This window comes from Eleutherodactylus coqui, chromosome 10, assembly GCF_035609145.1.
Source record: "Eleutherodactylus coqui strain aEleCoq1 chromosome 10, aEleCoq1.hap1, whole genome shotgun sequence".
In the NCBI taxonomy this organism is placed as follows: Eukaryota; Metazoa; Chordata; class Amphibia; order Anura; family Eleutherodactylidae; genus Eleutherodactylus; species Eleutherodactylus coqui.
Window position 1 is genome coordinate 38,775,605 of NC_089846.1, and position 19,254 is coordinate 38,794,858.

The 19,254-nt window shown below is 42.1% G+C and overlaps 1 long non-coding RNA gene across 1 annotated transcript; it reads left to right on the top strand.

The window, feature by feature from the left end:
- The first annotated feature begins 3,143 nt into the window (after window positions 1-3,143).
- On the top strand, window positions 3,144-18,862 carry LOC136579719 (uncharacterized). Its single transcript, XR_010786902.1, has 3 exons — window positions 3,144-3,266; window positions 16,884-16,946; window positions 18,553-18,862. It is a non-coding gene; the product is annotated as an uncharacterized lncRNA (long non-coding RNA).
- The last annotated feature ends 392 nt before the right edge of the window (window positions 18,863-19,254 follow it).

Consider the following 19,254-nt stretch of genomic DNA (forward strand, 5'->3'; position numbering starts at 1 on the left):
CACAAAATGTCTTAAGGAGAATTTCCAGTGAAGATCAGGGCTTCTTATTGTTATTGCTAACATCAAATTTGATGGGTGAGGAGCAATACATTTGGCAACCCAATAAAGCTAGTCATCTATCTCTAGACGGATACAAGGACATCCAGAAATTCTACATGCCTGATATACTTTTCTCTTCAGGATGAGTTCTCCGACTGTACCTTTTTCTTCTTCAACTTTTTTTCCTCTGCTGTACTAAACATGCACATTTGACTTCAGCTAGGAGTTTTTTTCAGCCTTTGGGCTGTCCAAGTAAAAAAACGGTAAGGCTTGAACAGCAGACGACCCCATATTAATTAATGTGGCAAGACACACATCTTTGCTATAATACAGAGACCATTATCACTAGAAAAAAAACCCCATGGCATGCATTCTCCTGATGCAGTTTGCCGACAAGGCTTGTCCATTCAAGCCAATCTCCATCACAGAAAAAGGAGTGGAGCAACGTCTACTAAGGCTGTAAGTAGAGGAAGTAATCTTCCGTGCAAAGACAAGATAAGGTGCTAATTGTCTACTATTCACTAAGCGTGTGAAATTGGAATGAAGGGAAGTAAAAAGTAATAGACTAAATTTATAATGCAGTTATAAGTTACAATGAGCTCTTAACACAGTGTTCTCCTCTCTAGTGTGGTAGGAAACCTCTCTCCTTACAGACTCAGCACTTTCTCACAATCATTTCTGAAGAAGGGGATGCGTCGGTGAAACGTGTTAATATTGGCTGTTTTTAATCATCTAATGAAGAAGAACCCAGTTAATAACTCATTGTAACATTCTATCTGTATTATAAGTGTTGTGCCTTTAGTCTACGACTTTTTACTTACCTTTATTGCAATCTCTATCACAGACTCCAATACAGAAGGTAACAGTACTAACCAATTAGGCCCATCCATTTAACACCTACCACTATGCTCTTAGACAGTGATGAATACTAACTATTGTGGACTTCTGGTTAGGCGGAAACAAACCACCTGAGGTTCAGGTTCTCACCGTACTGTATTTTTAGGAGAGTTCAACCTGAATTCGGGTTCTACAGTTTTGCTCATCTCTATTAAAGTAGTTACAAGAGGTAACTTTTAGCACTGGAATGTATTTTGCCTTGGGAGTGCTTCTAAGCAGTGATTCATTCTAATATCCCTAGGGACTGCTATTTAAGTAAATGGATACATTGGAGCCCACAATGACCAACTCTTCCTCTTCTTTCATCTCTGCAGCTGCTCTCATTCATGGCTCCAACAATTTTGCCAGGAACAGGCTATGTTGGCTGATCTTTTGTGGAAAAATAAGAGCCTTGCTTAGTTCTACGCTTCTTTTTTATTTCATATGGACAGAATTATTATATAACTATCTATGACACTTTTTCCTTGGCACACTTTAATGACGATGATATATGATGAAACCTGGAATGCTGGTACCCACAACTGTACCCCATTTTTAACATGAGACATAACAATTTTAGTGGGGCCATATAATATATGCCACATAGTTGCGAGGCATTGGCACTTTACTGTATTTCTCTTATGATGAACATTTCTGTATAGCTATCTCCTGCTTTCTAAGTTGCTGTTGGGGCAATTGCCATGCAATTGCTCCCACAGCTGACTCACTGGATGGAATCAGGTGATCACACTGCTTAGCCACTTCACAGAGAGGAGAGTCTGATTAGTTTGCCTCTCTTTAAATACTTTTGCCTTCTGCAGTGCAATGCAGTTGATAGCTGTAACAACATGTGTTCTATCCAGTATTCCTTGCTCCACTTCAAGTACTTAGTTTTAGTCCAGTCTTGTCTAGTCTGTCCAGTCAGTTTTTTCTTGCTCCTTGGTTTTCTATTTATGTTGGTGTTTTCTAGTTTGTATTAGTCTAATCTTTACTTGTTTGCTTCTGTCTGACATGGGTTATTCTATCATTTGATTCTAGTGCCCTTCTGTTCTTGGGGATAGTACTTTAGACAGGATCATCCATAGGGACAACTTAGTAGAGCTGTGTTAGGGACAGTGTTAAGGAGAGATTATGGAAGATAGGGAGAGCCAGTGTTAAAGTCAGCATTTATCTGTTTGTTATTTCAGTTCCACACCATCTGATCCAGTCTTCACTGCCCTTTACATTGTATTCATCAATATAATTCTCTAATTACCATCACCCTCTATTCCTGTCATCAAACAGTGAGTCTTTAGTTGCAATTGGTTTTAACTATGCTGATACATACTTCATAGCTATGTTTCTTGAAGTGTCCAGTTATGATGGTATTTGACTTTACTGTAAGTCCTGAGGTTATCTTAGTATTTGCAGACACTATTAGTACCCAGGACAGGCAAATGATAAAGATGAAGCTGCTTCTGCTGTTTAGCATCCAGCCAGCATTGTTGCACTTCCCCATCCACAAGGGCATTATTAAAAAAGGCTATAAATATATAAAATATTAGGTCAGATATGGAACCTTGTGGTACTACGAATGTAAGTCCAGGCAACTTTTGGACTTAGTTATTGTGAGATACAATATCAAATCCAGATATCACACTGCGACAGTAAAAGAACAAGTTTTTTATTGGGGGTGTTATATAAACAAGAAAATACTTTGCTTATTCCTAGACCCCAGTGTTCAGGGACCAAATGTTGTGCAGTAGCAGCCACAAATACATCAGACTTCTGGAAAACTTCCATAGAATATTACAGTTTTCCAATTTTTTCAAAGTTTTTATAAAGTTGGAGCACGGACTCACGAATACAATGCCAGAACTACTGTGAAGACAAACACTAACACAAGCGCCATGCTTCGAATCTAAATATTTGATATCAATAACATTGAAGTGGTTCATGCAGGTCATCATAACAAAGAGTCAGAGTAGATTAATATGTAATCCGTGTATGTACTGCTCGAGAATGTTCTGCAAGTATTGGAAGAATGTCACATTTTACTTCTACCGCAGCACGCGCCGGCTTTGTTCACTGCTGACGCCTCTTCAACAAGTCTAATGCATTTTATTTCTATAATAATGACATCTGAGGTTTGTAAAATGCTTCTCAAAAATAGTGAGAAGAACGTCTCTTCAATTTAATGTACATTATAATCATGTCTCTTTTCATTGTAACAGAACAAGGACATTGGGAACAGTGTACTTAACGGAACTGCTCAGCCTTTGTGGGAGATTATTTTTCAACAGTTTGCCCAAAAAGGTGCATGAAACAAGATAACACATGCCGGTGAAACTTTTTAAATGGATTGTCACATGGTAAGCCGAGGCTCATTGGATGGGACACGGTACTCCGGGTCGGCAGTCGCTGAGATATCATACAGGTTCCGCACACATGGAGATGGGGTATTAGTGTATCTTGACGCCACCAGAAGAACTGGTGGAGCCAAGAAAGGAGGAGTTTGACAGGGGATTGCTACCCCCTCGTCATGATTGGCTGTCCTGTATTCTCCCCGAACTGACCCTCACAGGTCCTGTAGCCAGTGCCGTCCGCTTTGGAGGAAGCTCAGAGCCGGTGCTTGAAGCTTATCAGCACTGAAGGGCACTGGAGCATGCCGTGGAGGAAGGTGACAGCACTGCATGTGCACTTCAGAGCCCAACTGTGCGACGGAGTGGTGAGTGGCGGCTGTCAGCGGCTGAGCGCTGACATTCAGAGCGGTGTGCTGCTGCGGAGCGATGAGCACAGGTGTTGAGATCATGGCGCTACTGTGGCCCGCAGCACTTAACGGCAGCACTTGGCACTTTGGACGTATGGATTGCTCAGCGCTGCACAGCAGCGGCGGCGGCGGGAGGTGGGTGGGATTTATAGTCACCTATGAAGTGCCAGTGTTCGGCATGGGCAGTAGGAGTCAGCCAGGAGCAGGAGGTGCTTTGCCCGACAAAGGCTCCATAGGGAGAGTAGCAGCGGCCCGCTACAAGCCAGCTGAGGTGAACGCCAGGGACAAGGAGAGCAGGGATACTAGGACGGCAGGTACAGTGAACGGCGCCCCAGAAGCAGAACCTTGTGAGCCACAGAAAGGGGACAATAACATGCAGCCAATTACAAACAGGGGTCTGCAACACCCTGTGAAACTCCTTGTATCTTGACTCCACGACTACTTCCGATGGCGTCAAGATACACTAATACCTGGAGATGGTATAACTTTAAAGGGGTTGTCCCACTTCTAGCTGTTTTGCTGCAGGAAGCAGATAGCGACATACATTGTGCAGTGGCCTGAGTTGGTATTGCAGGATGAGGGTGGAGTCAGATGAGTGTGGTGTTTCTCCTTATATGGCTGTGCTAATGGGACAAAATGAAAGCACTGATCAGTGGATTTCAATGGTTTTGTTTTCATTACCTCTTTTCTCGGCTGTTAATTGTACGGCTGAGAAAAGATAGTTAAGCAACGTGCGGTAAAGATTGGGCGACACATGTCTTCCTGTGGTTATTTTCAAACTCCCACGCTCTGGTGCAGAGTTTGAAAAGCTGGCAAAGGGGAAATTCTTCTCTCGTTCAGGTGCAACTACGCTGAATGCCGCCGAGCGAAGTTGTGTCTACGGCCATCTGAATAAGCACTAATTCCTATTCACTTCAGTAGGGCTCAGCCTGCAGTACCACACCAGGCCACTGTTGGAGCTCTCTGCTTCCTGCCGCAAAACAGCTAGAAGTGGGACAACCCCTTAATGAAATCATACCAGTCGAGGTTGGTGTCTTGATGAGGCAGCAGGGTGGAACCATATTAAATAAGTGTTTTTCTCAAACAATTCTTTACTGGATACAAACTGAGACAGACAGTGGACTGTACTTACCGGCTCGGCACATGTTTGGTTCTTACGGATTCGGCACGTGTTTGGTGCTCACTTCGGTCAGTTCACTTGGCATTCACTACCTCAGCTGCCTCTCCTCCCAGGTAGACAATACCTCTGATGTCCATCGACGGCACTCAGGTAATGGTCAACACTATTAGGGCTCCTTCATACGGGCATATGCACAATTGTGCACACCATAGCGTAACATATTTTTCCCGTGAACGAGTCTTTCTTTGTCTAAGTTGGTGTATTTTACTGTACTTTTTCTGCGTACAAGACATATTTGTTTGCAGGCGGGACCCACTACACCCCAATTTAAATGGCTATTTAGCCTATTGAGTTCCAGATGTGTTCTTTTTTCTGCAGAATTGCACAGCATTTCGTACATCTCCTTGCTTATTGCGTGCACATTTGCCCAACCACCAAAGACTGCGCACAAAAGTACACCATGCCGCGTCTTTTTCTTTTTGCACGTGCAAAATATGTGCGCAATGTACGGAAACGCGTATGAACCAATTGTCATCAATGGGCTCTATTCTCTGCATATTGCACACGCAAAAACGTGTACAAAAATGGCCCTTAGGGTCAACTCCACAATGCTGGCTTCATTTCCTTTCGCCCACTGCTACTGCTCTGTTCAGCGGAATCCCGCGAACTTGGTGCAGCCATTCTTAGGGCTTATTCAGACAGCAATATGCGCAAATACGGTCGCCTATTAATGTAACGGTCTACCGCAAACATCATCATCAACTCTTAAACAAATGAAGGGGAATCACACTTTTCACTTCCCATACAAGCCCTCACATTCCTACCCTGGTTGACCGGCCCATGCAGGTCCGTATATCATGGAGACAACTACCGCTCATCTGTCCTATTAGGATGTATGGATGTCACTCGAATGGTTGAACATAACTGTTGGGCATATAGATTTAGAGAGTCTCCCAACGTATAGACCACCCATGCACTGCCTGTACATGGCCTTATGTGTATTCAGATGTTAATAAGGGATCCATCTGCATATGGAGAATACAGTGTAGAATGGAAGTAATTCAGTGCATTCAGAGTTAGCTGGCAGTCGGGACCAGAGCATTGTAGCCGTATATAAAGGAAGCCAAGGATTCTAGCTACGGCACGTATGATATCAACTACGAAATCTCTACTTCATGTTGGAAGTCATGTAAAAGCCTTAGTTGCTGTCTACTAGAATGGCGGCATCAGACATGGCAGGCATTGAACATTCTCAGATGTATTCTTCAATCAGGATGCAAAACTACACAACTTGATAATTACAAGCAAAAACCTTGCGTTTTGCAGGATTTTTCTACAAAGCAAGGGCAGTTTTGTATTTGCGCAGTGAATGAGGTAGATTTGCGCACGAATCGGCACATAGTATTGTACTTTTTGAGCTCCCAGGGCCAGTTCACATACAGACATGACATACTCCTCCCATGATTTAAAAGGCTATTTAGCCTAATGAAGTCCAGATATGTTATTTTTCCTTCACAATTGCGCATTTGCGCACACATTGAGCACATATTTGTGCACCTCCTATAGACTTCTATGGGACCTTTGGTGCACAAATATGCAGAAAAATAAAGCAGGACCTATTTTGTTTTTTTTTTGCACGTGCAAAACACACTCATGGGAACAAACTCATTGACATGAATGTTTCTATTCTCTGCGCATTATGCAGGTATGTATAAAACATTCGCAAATACGACGTCTGAAGAAGCCCTCATTCTTCCACTGAGGTAGCTTTAACAGTATGCCATAAATGACTTCAACTAAATCCAACATAAATAAACTTATGTTTTTTTTTTGTTTTTTTTTTTACTGTTAATTGATAATCGGAATAAAATGTATACATTAAAGCCTCATGTCCACAGGGAAAATGGATGTAAAAAATCTGTGTGGGTCTCCCGCATGTGTGATGCTATGGGAAAACAACTGCAGCATGCTCCATTTTCTGCGGTTTTCCCACACGGACGGCTTCAACACAGCCACTGATGACACTGTGGCTGTGCCGCGGATCCACAGGAAAGCAGGAGTTAAAAAAAAAACAAAAAACATGGAGCATGCACGCGGCACGCCACCAGTGTGACGAGCGGATCCGCTGTACAGAAGAAAGAAGATCCGGCCGCAATGGAGAAGAGCCCCGCGAGCATCCGGACAGGTGAGTAAAATGTGACTTTTGGCCTCTTGGCTGGAAACCGCTGCAAGATCCTTCCCCTGGAATCCATGCATGCCTTTTGACATGAGATCTTAAAGTACCAGTTGTTACTCACATAAGGATTCCAAACGTGCAAGTTACATAAATGTAATGAAAAAAAGTATTTATTTTAAAGAGCTTTTAAAGCTTTTTTTAATGTACAGAATTGATCATTCTAAGTATTTTTGCAGTAGGTTTTATCAACCTGTTCTGTACATTTTTTTTTACTGTTCAGCTATGCAGGTAGGTGAAGACGGTGCTGAGAAATCTGTCTCCAGTTAGCTAACTGCATAGCAGAAGAAGGAAGATCTAGCTGTGTCTGCACTGTTCTCTTTAGTGCAGGCACAGCTGGTGTCATATACCAATTAATAAAGCCTGCTTTATACTGTATTTTATTGATTTTCAACCATACCTAGTCTGTGCATGCATTATCTGTCCCACTGCTACTTTAATTCCTTTCCTGCTTCTCTGCTTGTCCCCCAGCTCTGTGCATGGAGAAGCTGTTCTGTGCTGCAGACAGCATCTCCTCCTCACAGCGCCCGTTCCCTGCCTGACCCGAAGCACTGTCAGAGTCTCAGTGTATTGGGTGTACAGTACTGTATGTCACAACCCAATGCCCAGACAAAGCCTGGTAGGGAGCTGGTGCGCTGTGAAGGGGAGAAGCCATTTGCAGCACAGAACAGCTTCTCTTTACACAGTGCTGGGGGTTCAAGCACCTATTCTATCAATTTTTATTTTGCAGTTACTCTTTAACAAAACATCTTTTCTGTGTATTTTTTGCATAGGGAACTTAGAAGGGTTCCCTGTAGGACACCAGTAGCAGATTGGCAGGGATCCATTCCTCGGGACCCTTGCAATAGGCCAGGGTATTAAAAATATATTGATGTGATATAATCATCAAGCAAAATAATGACTCATGAGGACCTGGCCATCTTGTGAATGCGTGGGCATTTAAAAGTCAATTCTCAGCCTTTTAATAAAGTCTTAAGACAATTCAACTACCAGAGAAACTTTCATATATAAAACTCATCTCACCAATCATTGTGGAGCTGGCCTGAACACGCTACATTTATTTTTAATTGACTACTTCAGACAAATAAGATGAAGTATTTTGAGGATTATGGCACGTCTTAAAAACATTATGGTGCCTTAAACACAATGATATAAAGAGAAAATTCCCAGAACAATATACACAATTTAATAACTTATTTAGTAACTAGTAAATAGTATTTCTGGATTTTTAAGGCATATAATGAATTTTTAATATGTTCTTTTTTTTTTTTGCTTTTCCTTAAAGACTGAAGCAAATATGTATATAGAGAGTTCTACTTTAAGAAAAGATTAATTTATAGCTGTCTTTCTAAGTATTATAGTGATTTTGTTCTTATTTTTATTAATATTGCATAACACTCTTAGAAGTAATGCAAAATTCACAGCCCTAGCCCCAAAGGAGTTGGCATGAGCAATAATGTATCGAGTTACTGCTTGAACAAGAAACAATTGTCCAAAAACATGCAGTACATGGTTATCCGCAAGAAAAGTAAAAACATTTCTGCCATCTCATAAGCGCCCACTGGATTGTGAGAGCAGCCTAAGGGCTTCTTCACATGGGCATATGCACAATTACGCTCGCCGCTACGGAGAGTAGTTGCACATAAATAAGGTAACAATCTTTTTTTGTTTACCTTTCAAACTTCGAGCTATTCCGTGCAAGTTTGAAAAAAAAACTAAACGGAAAGATCGGTCCTGCCCTATCATTCTTGCATGTAGTATTAACTAAGTGTGAGAAGGATAGGGCAAGTCTTATCTTTTCTCGGGCGTAGTATTAATGCCCGAGAATCCTGCAAATGGATTCGATACCATTGAAATCAATGGTTTTGTATCTTCCTGTTATGTCACTGTGATTTTTAAAACCCCAAGGACTAAGAGATGGAATGTTTTAAGGAACAAGACTAATAAAAACCTGTACAGGAAGGAATGAGGAAGGACTGTTTTTTTTAACCCTTTGCAATCCAATTTTGGATTCAGGGTTTCCTAGGGGGCTTTCTCTTTATACAATTTTACAATGGCGCCATCTGCTGGCTAGAGCCAGTAGTGCAGTATGTGACATACCGGAGAGGCCCCCAACAACAGAGCAGCCAGTAATATACAGTAAGAATACCCTGCCGGACGTCTTTTGACATCGGAGCTGTACAGGCTTCAATCAGAATGTCTTCAGACATCAGACAATGGATTGGAAAGGGTTAAAGGTTCCAGCAAAGATAAGCTAATCATTGGGTTTCCTACTGCGGGGACTCCCAGCAATCAGCGTTAGTCTGTGGGAAAACCTTGAATCAAGTGTCAATTTCCCTGCAGCACAGTCACAAGAGAAATTAAGCACTAGATGGTGTCCATTGAGATCTATGGACTATCTGAGAAATACTGTATACTGTGCAGACATCCAGGTTCTGAGAGAGGGCTCCTTCACACGACTGTGTTAGTACCAATCTGCCATAGGCTCCCATGCTGCCAATCACACATGTTGCATGAAATACATGTGCAATAAAGATCGCAGTATGATCATCACAGCATGATCTATCTTGGCATGTATTACGTGCAAATACACGCCAAGATAGTGCACGGCAATTGGCAACCCGCTGCAAGTACACACTGTCATTCTGTACTTGTTGCGTGCAACATGACTGTCATATACGGGAGAAGCACAGCAAATTACGTTCATGTGCAGAAAGCCTTAACCCTTTGCAATCCAATTTTGGATTCAGGATTTCCTAGGGGGCTCTCTCTTTGTGCCATTATACAATGGCGCCATCTGCTGGTTAGAGCCAGTACTGCGGTATGGGACATGCTGGAGAGGCCCCCCGACAACAGAGCGGCCAGTAATATACAAAAAGAATATCCTGCCGGACGTCTTCCAACATCGGAGCTGTACAGCCTTCAATCAGAATGTCTTCAGACGTCAGACAGTGGATTGGAAAGGGTTAATGGCATTTTATGGGACTAAACAGCCTTTTAAAGGAGGTGATGTTTACAGACTTCCCACTGCAACAGTGGGGATCGGTGTTATTTATTGGCAGTAGTCACTGATCATTATATATATATAATATATATTTATACACACACAGGGAATGAACAAAAATATGGAAACACCGTATGACATGCATGCCTTAAAATTGGTCTCTACATGTCTTATTGAAACATGATTTATAATTCTGTGTAACTTAAGTCGATGTAGTATGACACAAATGCTGCCGGGTAACATTGGTCAGAGGTTTGAGCCACACAGCTGCTGTTACCAGCTGGCTCCCAAAACCACCCAGAGCATGACAGGAGGTGAAGTAAACACAAATTTGGCGGGAAAGTTCTCAGCCTTAGCATGGGGCAAGGGGCAACTCTGTGCTAATGGTTAAAATCCCATGCATTGCATTCAGTGTTTCCATATTTTTATCCACCCCTGTATATATATTATCAGTAAAAATGTTTTTGCATATGTGTTACTTTCTTCTTTATAAGCTCCTACATGCCTTGATGGATCTCAACCAAACTTGGTACACATACTTTTTGGGATCCGACTTAACATACTGAGGGGTGTTCAACTGTTTGTTGCTCATAGCAACCAATCACAGCACTGATTCAATTTTGCTAAGGAATGATGATTGCTTGCTGTGTGCAATAAACCTAGTCTTTTACACAATTTCAATATATGAGACCTATTGTCCAATCTATGATACAATAAGATGCTTTGTGATTCAGTGTGGTGAATAATTCAGGCATGTGATATATCCGGAATGCCTCAGAGAAAACAGAAACCTATCAGTCAAATCCAGCCAAAAGCGAAGAAAGTAAAATTACTGTGAGTGAGTGAGACAAGTGAAGAACTTGACAAATGACTTAAGAACGAGCAGGGAAGAGCCAGGACATCAAGGGCTGCAGAGACCCCAGCACAGCATCAGGTCCAAACTCAAAAAGAGAAAGACAGAACCAATTCAACAAAGGCGTCAGAAACTACAGAACAGCATGAGACCCAATGTCAAGAATTGCAGAAAAGAGCCACTATATCAAGGGCTGCAGAGACCCTTAAGGACAGAATTTGAAAAAAGAGGGAAAGAGCCAATGTATCAAGACATACCGGACAACGCTGGGTATATAAGCTAGTTTTGTCTAAAAGACACAGTTGGGCTGATACAAAGTGTAATCTATAGAGCTGTCTGAGATTTCTTTCATTAACAGCTTTGTGACTCTTGTCTTCTACATGTCATCTCTTCAGATGTATTGTATCTTGTCATAAAGCTCTGATAATCTTCCCTTGACATCTCATTATATAGTAAAACTACTGTTCCATATGCTTAATGAGTATACATCTGAGAAGCGATGCAGGGCAGGAGAACAATCTCTCCGCATGCCCTTGAAATTCCCATTACTAATTATATAATTTTATGTTTCAAGAGTTCTTATCCTTCATTCCATCTTCACTTTTTTCCCTTTCCATTGCTATCTAACTCGTCTTATACTTAATATGACTGGCATGTAAATATTTAAAATTCAGAGCACAAGGCATGATTTACTGGAAGTCTGAATCTAGCAGCAAACAATCTCTGTAAGGCATGTCTAGCTGTCCAACTGTCTTTTGCTATTGTTCCAGTGTGCCTAAAATTAAAAAAATATGAAGCAGCGTTGCAGTAGGTCTTTATTAAACATCTCCTACTGTTTTATGTCTACAGCTCTTCCGCAGACCATGTAAAAGTAACAAAGAACCTCAGGGCTATAAATATTGCAATGCATAATACTGTATGTGGATATGCGGTCCATGTCTTTTTTCTATGGTGCTGGTGTATTCGCATATGCAAAATCAAAGTAAAGCTTGCCATCCTGTAGAATAGCTTCTGATATATCAATATCCGGGCTTGAGATTCAGATGCACAGAAAAGTAACGCTGAGCAAACTTTTGAAAAGTTTGATTCAGCTATCTGTGTATGATGGTACCGTGTTTCCCCAAAAATAGGTCCTACCCCGAAAGTAAGACCTATCGGGTTTTGGGGGGAGGCTTGAAATATAAGGCCTCCCCCAAAAATAAGACCTAGCGCCGCTGCCCCAAAAATAAAAAAAATCAATACTTACCTGGTCCGCGGAGTCCGGATGGTGTGCGCGTCCTGATGGTCTCCAGCAACGCTGCGGCAAACGGCTGAGTCCTCCCCGTCTACCTGCTCAGCTTTTGCTGGTGATGGGGCTTTGAATACCCCCGCCTCCAGCAGAGCGAGCTTGATGAGCCAATCACAGCCATTCAGTGGATGACATCACTAAATGGCTGTGATTGGCTCATCGAGCGCCGGCTGCGATTGGCTGCTGGAGCTGTAATGAGCCAATCACAGTGCTCGCTTTGCTGGAGGCGGGGTATTCAAAGCTCCGTCGCCAGAAAGAAGCTGAACAGGCAGACGGGGAGGACACTTGCCCCAGCGCCGCCAGAGACCATCGGGATGCCGTGGACCAGGTAAGTATAAGCCCCCCCCCCCCCCCCCTCCCAAAAAAGATACTGTGCCCTTTTGGGGCAAAAAAATAAGGTAAGACAGTGTCTTATTTTGGGGGAAACACGGTGTATACAGGGGTAGCTGTCCATTACTGATAGCTCCACCCACTCGACTGTTTAGCTCAGAATGTGCAGAGATATAGATAAATAAAATACAAGTTATACTGAATCTTTCCCCATAAAACTATATATTAATCTGCTCAGCTTTTCCTGCTCTATAACATGGTGTCTGCAGTTTGGCTAGTATGTTCCAGTTGGCAGATTCCCTTTAAGCTGTTACAATAAGCTCATTAATATGCAATCACAAATGTATACATGTATGCATTTATTTGCCTTTATAGCCCTTTTCCCAAACCCTGTTCATGCTGGATAGTGTCGTGTGAACTGAATCTGTCAATCTTTGCTGAAAGTTCTGTTTGCAGTAACCTGAACCTTAGGTGGTTTGTCCCAGCTGAACCCAGTGAGGAGGAAGGTGGTCATTCAGTTGTTAGCACTGTTGTCCTGCAGTGCTGGGATTCTAGGTTGAAATCTGACAACATCTTCATGGAGCTTGGATGTTCTCCCTGTGTTCAACAATAACCAATTTTATTTATATAGCAAATGCTATTACACAGTGATTTACACCGCTTGATCTTTTCTGTCCCCATTGGGGTTCACAATTTATATTCACATATTAGGTTTCTAGTGTATGGGAGGAAACTCACATAAACCTGGGGACAAGATACAAACTCCATGTTGATGTTACTCTAGGTCATATTTAAATCTGGGACCCTAATACTGAAAGGCAACAATGCTAACCATGGAGCCACCATGTTTCTCTTTCCTCCTTCTACTTCCTCCTCCTCCTTCTCTGGCACAGTCAGTTCTAGAAGTCGATGTGTGAGGATCTGACAAGGGACAAATAGTTATTGCTAGTTGACTGGGTCAGAGCATCTCTAAAACAGAAGGTCTTGTCTTCTTGGTATGCTTTGATTAGCATCCATCCAGTGACAAGGTCAAGGGCTTCCAAGGTTTTTTGACATGTATGGGAGCAAGGACCAGCCTTTCCTGTTCAATCCCAGAAAGGAGTTACTGCAACACAAATTGCTGATAAAGTATATGCTGGCTAAATATTTCATCCCAGAGTGCTGCATTTAGAGTTTAATAGCCACAGACTAATCAGAATCTCTGATTCCTGTCCAGCACCATCTTCCTGTGTTTGGTGATTTTCTTCTCTGTATTATCACCTTTATTTATACAGCGCATACTTTATCATGAGCCCTGAAATCAACTTTTAATGTAGTCATGAGTCATATGCCACTGAGACTGGAAAATGCTCCGATGGATGGCTCATTGTCAAAGAGTATTCCTGAGCTTTCTGTGTCAGGCAATCCTCAACCCCGCCCCATAGCTCTTGATCATTATACTTGCAATGCCAATCAAGAGCTAGCGGGAGGGATTGAGGATTACCTGATGCAGAAAGCACAGAACCACTCTGTAATAAATAATGAATCATGCAATCCACCATTCTAGCCTCCTTTACATATATGTGCGGACATATCAAAAGCTGATTTCAGGGCTTAATGATGAAGTATTAGCAGCAGGGGAGGTATATATAGGTAAAGTCCCCTGGTGCAAACATTGAGCCATGAGCGACTCCTAGGGTGACGTCACATTTTCTTAGCAGACTGTTTTTGCAGGGTGGTTTGCTATTGCCTTCCGCAGTCATTTTTACCTACCAGCAAGCTGGGTACTCATTTTATCGACCTTGTAAGGATAAAAGGCTGAGTTGACTACCTGAACCATGCAGGGATTGAACTCGCAACCTTCAGGTCAGGAGTGAGAGCTTAGGACTGCATTCTGCTGTCCTAATACTCTGTGCCACATGGGGCTCTTATATAGCCTGCCCCCCAAGTCAGGCTCCCTGTCTCCGGGTCCCTGCTCTGTTATTGGTTCCCTTTACCACAGGGATGCTAAATGGATCTTTTGGGCCCTACTTTATTGAGCATATATTTGTTTTATCTGAAGTGCAGTATACCCTTAAGACATTGTCTCTGAATATATTATGGATAGAAGACAACTATGCTTAAAAAATAAACTTGTATCACCATCTCACCCCAAAAACTGATTTTATAGGCCAGAGGAGGATGAAAAATTAATAACTTGTAACCGTCTCTCTCTACCCATGACCTGAAGAACCTCTGCAATTGTCTTCCACAATTATACCGTGCCATACGCCGCAAATAAGCAGAAGAGTCATCTGGTCAAGAAGAGTTACACAGATTCATGAACTGCCTAGCTAACCACACTTCTTTACTCTTGATTGATTGATGGAAGACACTAGAAGACATTAATTAATTGGTCAGAATTCTAGTGTTAAAAAGTTGCACATTTTTGCACAAGACGGCTTGTGCAAAAAGTTCACAACTTTTCTTCCACCTGCACCAGCCGTGCCACTTTTCCGAAAAGAGAGCGGCACTTGTTGGGAGGGGACATGGCTGTCCCAGACTGACAGATTATATATAATTTATGCCGCAAACTGGCATAAATTATGCCAGAAATGTACACCTTGTCAGGACCAGATGTGCATTTCTGTGAAAGTACATAGAGGTAAGTGAGATGTACTAAGTATATGTATTCAGCACACTGTCTGCTGGTGGAAATCTTACTATGCTCAGAACAGGAAATGCTGAGCTTAGTGAATTTCCTCCAGTGTCCATCAAGAGAAGGGAGCATGGTTAGCTTGGCAGCTCATGAATCAGCATGACGCTTCTTGGCCAGATGACTCTTCTCTGCATATATACATGTGAGTGCAGGAGTTCAGCAGTGCCATGTTGGAAAAGGGTATACCCTAAAACCCTATGCAATTACACAAGAAGTGAACATACTATTGCACATCCAATAGTACTATGGACAAAATTATGCATGAGTTTACATAAGGTTGCAGGATATATTACTTATTAGAGATGAGCGAGTATACTCGCTAAGGCACATTACTCGAGCGAGTAGTGCCTTAGCTGAGTATCTCCCTGCCCGTCTCTAAAGCTTCGGGGGCCGGCGGGGGTGGGGAGCAGCAGGGGAGAGCGGGAGGAGTGGAGGGGAGATCTCTCTCTCCCTCTCTCACCCCCGCTCCCCCGCTGCAACTCACCTGTCACCGGCCCCCGAATCTTTAGAGACGAGCAGGGAGATACTCGGCTAAGGCACTACTCGCTCGAGTAATGTGCCTTAGCGAGTATGCTCGCTCATCTCTATTACTTATTTTTGGTTAGCTGCTACATCATCTGTCTAAGACTCGCTACCCACTCCCTTCTCTATAGATTTCTATAGCCAGCATGAGTTAACACTCTCCTCTACTTTCCGTCATCTGTCTTATTTTCTCTGTTACAGCAGAAAGTGGTCAGTAAATTAGAAAGAAAGGAAGCCCCTAGTGGCCAGCATTTTAGAGTCATTTTTTTAAGTAGATTTAATTAGATTTGATTAACACTTTTGTATGCTTATCACATTGGCTTTAACATAAGAGCAAGTTATTTCCAAGTGAGGTGAGTCGGGGACCATTTAAGCATTGAGAAAAATAGAACTTGTAGACAATAATTAGCCTTGCTTTCTTTTGATCAAAAATCACCATCTAACCTTTGTCCAGGAACAGACAACAAAATAGACCATCCAGATGTGGAAAATGTCGCCTAGGCTTATTCACCGACACTTCAAAAGCAATTGCATAGAATGAATTCATTTCTTTATGATTGCATTAATGCATAATTCATTTTAGGAGTTTGTTCTGTTTATTTGTTCATCAAGGATTTACTATGATGTTTTGTCAAGAACTAACTGCCATCAGTGAATAGCATCTAAATGTTTAATAAATCATAAGCCAAATAGACCCTTCTATGAAATTGCAGCAAACGGATATCCAAACAGATGGCCAACATCCCCGTGGCAGATCCCATTATATTTTCACAAAGGCTTTCTTTGATACTTTTCTCTCTACTACCCAAGGGACTTGTTTCCCAGGTGGAAAATGTCATTGGTGAGGGCTATTTAGCCTCATTACTAAGATCAATACCTGTGTGAGCAACAACAAGACTTGATATGCTATAATGAGCAACCTGGGATTTGGCAAAAATAAAAATGACCACCATGAATTCAAATTGGATATATACGGGGGTAAAGATTTCATATTATGCTTCCATTTCAATATAGACCTTGTGCAGAGCTAAAACTTGACCGTGTGTATGAGGCTTACAACTTGCAACTCTTAGCCAAAGCAGAGACCGGCTGCAAAGAACATCTCGGGTTGACTTTGCCTGTCCTTAAATTACATAGACATTCCATTGATATCATGTGTGTAACAGTTAATATTTCATTTTCCCTTTGCCAGTGCTACAGTGGAATTGTAGTCCACATCATGTTTGTCCGAGTCGAAGGAGGAGGCTAAGATAAGGTAACATTCTTATTAGTCCGTGTCAATATAGCCGAGACATAGCCAATACTCTATGGGTACCTGAACTTTTAAGAGATATCAGCAGAGGGATAACTATAGGGGTGTAGAGGGTGTGGTTGCACCCGGACCCAGGAGCCTTAGGGGGCCCATAAGGTCTCTCTTCCCCAACTAGTACTATCTATGAAGCATTATAGTTGGGGGCCCAGTTCCAGATTTTGCATTGGGGCTCAGGAGCTTCAAGTTATGCCTCTGGATATCACAGAATGCAGGTTGTAACTAATTATTCTTCCAGCAGTATAGTCAGCATAGAGCTACATCATTTGTACAGATATAGCCAAGTTTAACCCAACTGTGATAACTTTTTGAGATGTTATCTTGAGCCATTGAAAGCTATTGTTATCAAAACAAAAACCATTGTGAAGCAATTGAAAGCGCAAATAAACTGTGGCACAAAAGGTTATCTTAACTTGCCTTTTCCCACTACTTAACTTATAGGCAAAGGTATGTGATGATGGTGATGATATTGATGGTAATTAGAGATGAGCGAGCATGCTCGTCCGAGCTCAATGTTTGTACAAGCATTAGCCTGCTCGATGTACTCGTTACTCAAGCTGAGCACCACGCAGTGCTCGGGTGCTCGAATAAATGTCACCCTTTCCTCCCCACGTTTTCGATAGAGCCGTGGCTCCATTGAAAACAATGGTCTGCCCACCCCTGAATTATTTTTCATGGAAAGGCTTTACATATAAGCCCTTCCCTCCCTGAAAAACAATCATTTTAGTGTTAAAAAAATAAAATAAACTTACCTCTCTGCCGCTGCTGTGTCCGCCTCGGGGGTGAAGAACACATCTGCCGCATGCGGCAGATGTTTCCTTCATCCCCGCTAGTAAAAAGAATTCCCTGCTGCTACATCTGCCACATCTGTGACAGATGCAGCAGAGGAATTCTTCAATTCCGTACCGCAGCTATGACGCATGACAGCTATGGTAGAGAATCCTGCTGCCGGCATCCCCGTCATTGGTTTTCAGGGAAGGACTTTAAACATAAGCCCTTCCCTGAAAAACAATAATTTTAGTGTAAAAAATAAATAAATAAACTTACCTCTGTGCCACTGCTGTGTCCCCCCGCAGGACTAGCGGGGATGAAGGAAACATCCCTCACTCCTCGGCTCCCCCATGCTCACTCCCGCAACTCACCGTTCACCCCCGCCGGCCCCCAAATCTTTTCTCAGGAGCGGGCATGTACTCGAAAATGGCAATACTAGCTCAAGTATTTTGCCTTAACGATTACACTTGCTTATCTCTAGTCTCAAGTAACGAGCACCTGAGCATTTTGGTGCTCGCTCATCTCTAATGGTAATATATATCAACTAAGAAATTTCTAAATGAGAGTGAAACCAACTGTTATTGACATCTCAATAGTAATTGTTTATACTCTACCATAGTGAAATGCCTGCAATGGTGCTAGGGCTCCAAATTCATATTTTTGACTATGATAAGAAAAACCTTAGCTTTTATTAAGTAAATAGGGATTGCAACTTTATTAGAGAGTGGAGCATATCTACACAGAAAATAAACTTATCTCCCTGTACGTTTACCTCCTCTAGGACAAAAGGGTACATATCATAGCACACAGACAAGACAACACGGGAGTGGCTTAGAGACAACTCTGTGAACATCATTTAGTGTCTGGGCTGCTCAATTAAACATCTCTGGAAAGACCTGAAAATGGTTGTCTACAGATGGTCCCCATTCAACCTGACAGAGCCTGAGAGGATCTGCAGAGAAGAATGGCATAAATTCCCAAAATCCAGGGTTGCAAACCTTGTGACATCATACCCAAGAAGACCATAGGCTGTAAATACTACCAAGGAGCTTCAACTAAGTTCTGAGTACAAGAGCTGAAAACTTATATCAATGCAATGTGTTAATTTTCCATTTTCTAAAAAATTTACAAAGATTACAAAAATTCTATTTTCACTTTATCATTATGGGATATTGAGTGCAGAATGATGGGGAAAAGGTTGAATAATTTTTGTAATACGCACAAGGCCACAGCATAGCACTTCTAAAAAAAAAAAGTGAAAGGGTCTAAAGACTTTCCAAATACATTTGTACATTGTTAACAAACACGGTCTTATAAAATTGACCAAAGGATCGTGAAAATGCTGCTGGGGGTGGGAATAAACACTAAATGTCTTGTTGCAAAATTTGACACCATTTCAAATGTTTCTGGTAAGACCTTTTTTCTCCTATGCATGTACTCCATTGGTCAAGGAAGCAAAGAGTACTTGCACAGAATTCAAAGA